This window comes from Lygodium microphyllum, chromosome 2 (genome assembly GCF_053477565.2).
Source record: "Lygodium microphyllum isolate KBCC chromosome 2, Lygodium_microphyllum_v1.1.10, whole genome shotgun sequence".
In the NCBI taxonomy this organism is placed as follows: domain Eukaryota; kingdom Viridiplantae; phylum Streptophyta; class Polypodiopsida; order Schizaeales; family Lygodiaceae; genus Lygodium; species Lygodium microphyllum.
This window is the reverse complement of record NC_141136.1, coordinates 161,956,953-161,962,970: the sequence shown is the minus strand read 5'-3', so window position 1 is coordinate 161,962,970 and position 6,018 is coordinate 161,956,953.

Sequence of the window (6,018 nt, the reverse complement as noted above, 5' to 3'; positions counted from 1 at the left end):
GTGCCTACATCTTATCAGCATAGTTATGTAGGAAATGCTAGGTATCCTCAAGCTCCTGGCAATAGCTACAGTCCTGCTGCATCAGCTGGTGCATACTCTCCTGCAAGTGCTACTGCTATTAAGTATTCTTTACCCCAGTACAAGACTGGATTAGATGTGACAGCCATGGGGAGTGCCCCACATGCTGTTGCAGTAGCTGCAGGTTATGGGGGATTTGGTACATCTCCAGTTGGTTTTACTGTTGTGAATTAGGCTGCCTCCACAGGTCCTGCTTCAAGTTACGACGATGTTGGTGGATCATAGTTTAAAGAAAACAATCTTTTCATTATGAGTCAGCAACAGCAGGCAAAGGGATCAACCATCTGGATTCAACGGTAGCAAAATTGAAGACACGGCCATTGTCCCAAGCTTAAGCAAGGTATGTCTCATGGGTCTTGGTCTCTCTTCTCCAACCACTTGTTGAGCCCAACCTCTTGCTTGGAGAGATTAAATAATTATTTGAATTCTTGTTAAGGCTAAAGCTATGGATCACCTATTGATTGTCTTTTGCCATTATGCACTTCTTGAAATGCATGCATGACTGAGTACACTTCAAATTTCTTTCCTATTGGCTGAGAATTTAACTCCTTACCCATAATCATGCTTGGTCTTGATTCTTGATCATTAAGCAAAAAAGCGTTTTAAAAAAAAGGGGTAAGTGATGCAATCAGTGAGTCACTGATTTGCAGAGGTAACCCTTTTCCCATCCCATTTTTCTTATTGATCATGCATATCATGAAAGGCCCAATCCTCAATTTGTAAATGTATATCATGCTGGTTGCTTAATAATAAATGTCTGCCATATATATTTTGGGTAACGAAAAGCCCGATGCTAGGCGAGGTGGCAAGACAAAAGAGGGGTGACCCCCCCTTGCCATCAAAGACCCTGAAGGGGTGCATAACCCGGCCCGGGGGGAACTTTGCCCACCTCTTGGTGATCCGAAGTCTAAAAATTTCTTGTAGGTACAGGTACACTTGAATGAATAGCCCGAGTCCCGATCATTTACATTCCACAACCTTGTAGATGTATTGGTAATGATATGTATCACTTGGGAATGTATGTTGGATGTATCACTTGGGAATGTATGGTGGATGTATGCAGTGATGGGCAGGGTATGCAGTCAAGAAATAGTCTTAGCAAGAGAACTATTGATGCAAATGATGTATGGCTCTATGTGTCATTGAGAACCACCATTGAGGCCCAGGATATCATGGAATAAGCACCTCAGCATTGGGATAATGTATGCTCATTGAGGGAGTTCTTGTAGGGTGTTACAGACAGCTAGTCCCACACAGTCAGCCCGCAAAAATCAATTACAGCAAAGCCTTCTTGTGTGGCTGAGCACAGATCCCATAGCTCAATTTGAATAGGGCATTGCCTCCTTCGATCCGAGCCAAAAATCTCCCCATTCTGCCCTACGGTTTGGGAGATACACCCAATTTTGTGCTTAGAGGTATTGTGGGACAGGCAGCAGTCCTACACAGTCAGCCCACAAAAGTCAATTACAGAAAAGCCTAGATCATTTACTGTCATAGATGTTTTTACATAGCCTCGTAGAGGGGACTGAGAGCTTTAATTTGAATCAGAAAGTTTGGCGATCGGAGCTTCCTAGCTCAAGATATTTCCATTTCTATAACAGGGGGTCTAGTGGACTGCACTTAGGATGGCAGGCCACAAGGAAAAAGCAAAGGCCCAAGAGGACTTCCAGCGTGAAATGAAGGACTCTCGTGCCTCAATGAATGATCCTAGGTCAGCCCAAGAGGATCGTGAAGATATGTTTGAAGATGGTGTCCCCGAGATGGACCGCTTGGCTATGCATAACCATATTCTATGTCAACATGAGACCCGTCATGCCGACCAGCATTGAGAGTTGGAACAATGCCATAGGGAGATGGAAACCCGCCAAGATCAGCATCATCCCGAGATGATGGCCAAGATGGACTTACTCATCGAGCGCATCAGCGCCCTCATCCCCACCATCGCACCCTCCTCGGCTCAGCCCAAGGAGCATGTTCCTCCCCGTGAGGCCAACCGCCCTCCTCCCTTGGACACCGAGCATAGCCCACAAGGTTTTGGTGACACCCATGGCTTTCCCCATAGCACTTATGAGACAGGCAAGCCCTCCACTCGACATGATGAACCCATCCTTCCCTCCCCAATTACGAACCCTTCAAGCCCATCCTTGGGACAGTAGCTCCCCCATAATGGAAGCTATATGCATACTCATGGGAATGGCCAGCAAGGGCCTAATGCAAATTTTGGGCAGCATGGAATGCAAGGTGTACATGGGTAGTATGCACATGGCAGTTTTGGGTAGCAAGGCCCCAATGTTCAGCCCAGTTCACATTTAATGTATGGGCAGCATGGTCATTTTGGATAGCAAGGTCCTAATGTGCAATTTGGTCCTCATGTAATGTATGGGCAGCATGGCCCACATGAAAATTTTGGACAGCCAGGGTTTGGATAGCAAGGCATGTATGGGTAGCACAACATACATAGGCAGCATGTAGCACATGGCATACATGGATAGGAAGGCCAAAATGAGTTGTGTGACAAGATTGTGTTTGCTAAGTTTAATGGGCAGTCCTCATCCCCGACTGAATTAGAGGAATGGACCTCTAAATTGGAAGCTTATTTTCTCATTTATCTCCGTACCGACGAGGCAAATATTATTTTTGCCTCCCTTCACCTAGAGGGTTTTGCCCACACACGGTGGAGATTTATTCGAGCAGTTTCATGATTGGGAAGATTTCAAGATGCATATGGTCCAAGTTTTTATCTCCCCGATAGTAGAGAAAGAACATTTGGCTAGGCAATGGTATCTGTTTGATCAGCGAAATCTCACCGTGAGGGAGTATACCAGCCAGTTTATGAACCTATCCATGTATATAGAGGCCGTCGGTGATGAGGCCAAATTGCATAAATACATTTATGGGCTAGATGGGCATCTTTCAGCTGATGTAATTGCTCAAAAGCCAGCCACTTTCTTTGCAGCCATAGAATTGGCTAAACGGTATGGTCGAAAATACCGTCGCAATGAGAGCATGCAACCAATTTTAGGATAGTAAAAATACCCTACTAGGCAGGCCCCAAATGCTAGTAATTACTGCAGCAGCAGTGCAGGGATTGGTAGCCCCAAAATCCCCACCTACCCCACTTTTAATGCTGAAAGGAAATATGGCAGTTTTGGGACAGCACCCCCTTCCAAAAGTGACCCAAAGTATGCTGAAAATAAGACACAAAATGGCTTCAGTTCTAACGATAAAAAATTCATCCCTCCCAAGGTTGTCAAGGATTGCAAGACTAAGGGCTTGTACTTTAAATGTGGGGATAAGTACACGGTTGATCATGCATCCAAATGACTTGGAGCCCCATGCCAAGCCCATCAATAAACCCCCATATCGGCTCTCTAAATGTGAGCGAGAGAAAGTAGCTGAGTAAGTCAAGGAGCTCACTGAAATGGAATTCATAGAGCCTAGCTCTTCCCCTTATACCTCCCCCGTTCTATTGGTTAAAAAGAAGGATGGATCCTTCCAATTGTGCATTGACTACTGTGATCTCAATAAGATCATCGTAAAAAATAGATACCCCATCCCTCTAATCGATGACTTTCTTGATGAGCACTCAAGCTACCACCAAATCAGAATGAGAGTGGGTGATGAAGTTAAGATAGCCTTCCGGACTGACCGTGGCTTGTACCATTTCCTTGTCATGTCGTTTGGGCTCACTAATGCCCCTACCACGTTTCAGAGCCTAATGAACGAAATATTGCAGCCATGGCTTTTCCGGTTTGTGTTGGTATTCTTTGATGATATACTCATTTACAACAAGTCACTACATGAGCATTGCATGTCAGACAAATTTTTGATATACTAAGAGAGCACTAGTTATTTGTCAAGGAAAGCAAGTGTGTCTTCATGCAAACGGAGGTTGAGTACTTGGGACACATTGTCAGTGAGAAAGGCATCCAAGCTAACCCTAAGAAAGTGTAGTGTGTTTGAGATTGGCCCACACCCACTATCACTACCTCCTTGCGTGGTTTTCTTGGCCTCTCCTCTTTTTATCAGAGATTTATTCGCCATTATGTCACAATTGCAACACCATTAACTGACATGCTGAAAAAAGAGGCATTCTTTTGGGATGCTTTGACTGATTGCAGTTTTTAACAGCTGAAAGAATTGCTCACTTCATCCCCCATCCTCGTATGCTCCGACTTTTCAAAGGAATTTACCATTATGTGTGATGCTAGTGGATAGGGTATTGGTGCAGTCTTGTTGCAAGAACAAGGTGTAATAGCCTTTGAGAGCCGAAAATTGGATGATAAAGAGAGAGAGTTGCATGTCTATGATCAAGAGATGTTGGCAATCATTCATGCTATCAAAAAGTGGCACCACTACTTGTATGGTAGTAAATTTAAGGTGAAAAGTGACCACCGTGTGCTCAAATACTTCTTGACTTAGCCCAACCTCACTCCCAAACAATGTAGATGGGTAGCTACCCTACAGAACTATGACTTTGAGATCACCCACACCCGTGGCAAGGACAATTTAGTGGTTGATGCACTCTCTCACATGTGGGCATGCAAGATTTCATCTATAACTGAACTCCACCATGATTGGATTGAAGAACTCCAAGAGGCTTACTTGCTTGATGCTGAATTCAACCCTCTTTTTCAGAAATTACAGCAAGGTGTTATGGATGATAACTCTCAATATCAGCTCCACAATGGCCTCATTTGGATCCACGGCTGTATCGTGATTCCCCATGCCTCTTCTTTTACCCAAAGGATACTTGAAGAGATGCATTCTTCATCGATTGCTGGCCACTTAGGGATGTTCAAAACATATGACCGCATTTCAAAAAGCTTTCATTGGAAAGGCCTATGGCGAGATGTTAAAGACTTCATGTTTGGATGTGTGCCTTGTCAACAAAATAAGGATAGCACTCTTAAACCGGGTGGATTATTGCAGCCCTTGCCTATTCCCGAAGGCAAATGGGCCCACATTACCATAGATTTCATCACCGGTTTACCTACAACCAAGAAGGGTTGGAATAGCATCTATGTGGTAGTTTACCGGCTCACTAAAGCAACCCATTTCATCCCTATAAAATCTCAGTTTACAGCATCTCAAGTTGCCACTCTGTTTATGGAGCATGTATTTAAGTTGCATGGCTTGCCCCGTGTCATAGTACATGATTGGCACACCAAATTATTGAGTCAATTTTGGCAGACAGTTTTCAGCTCCATGGGGACCAAATTAGCTCCATCTACAACCTATTATCCCCGAACAGATGGGCAAACCGAGCGAGTCAACAAGTGGCTTGAGACTTATTTGCGACATTTTTGTCATGATATGCAGAATTCTTGGGATGTATGGCTACATTTTGCTGAATTTTCTTACAACAACTCCACTCATTCGAGCATTGGAGTCTCCCCCTTCGAAGCATTGTATGGTTATTCGGTGTCCCTCCCCATCGTGATCTTCAATGAAAAGCTCAATCCCCTCAGAAAAGAAGAGTTGGATCGCATGTAAGCTTTACTTCAACAATGCAAGACAAATCTCAAAAGGGCTCAAGAGCACATGAAGCTCCACGCTGATGCAAAAAGGAGACCCCTTGGCTTTCAAGAGGGTGAATTAGTACTCCCCAAGGTCCCCAAGTCCCATTAAGCTACACTCAATGATGGTTCTTGCAACAAGTTGGCACATCGCTACTATGGGCCCTACACAATCATTAAGAAGGTTGGGGAATTGGCCTACCGTCTCCAACTCCCTCCTATTGCTAAGATCCATAATGTCTTCCATGTGAGCCAATTGAAACCCTTCATTGGCACTCCCAAAGATTACGTAGAGGAGCTATCCCCCATGGATGAGGAGGGCCTTATTTAGTATATTCCTGAAGTGGTCATTGGGCAGCGTGAAAAGTAACTCCGTACCCGTTCTATTCATGAATACTTGATCAAATGACAAGGCCTACCA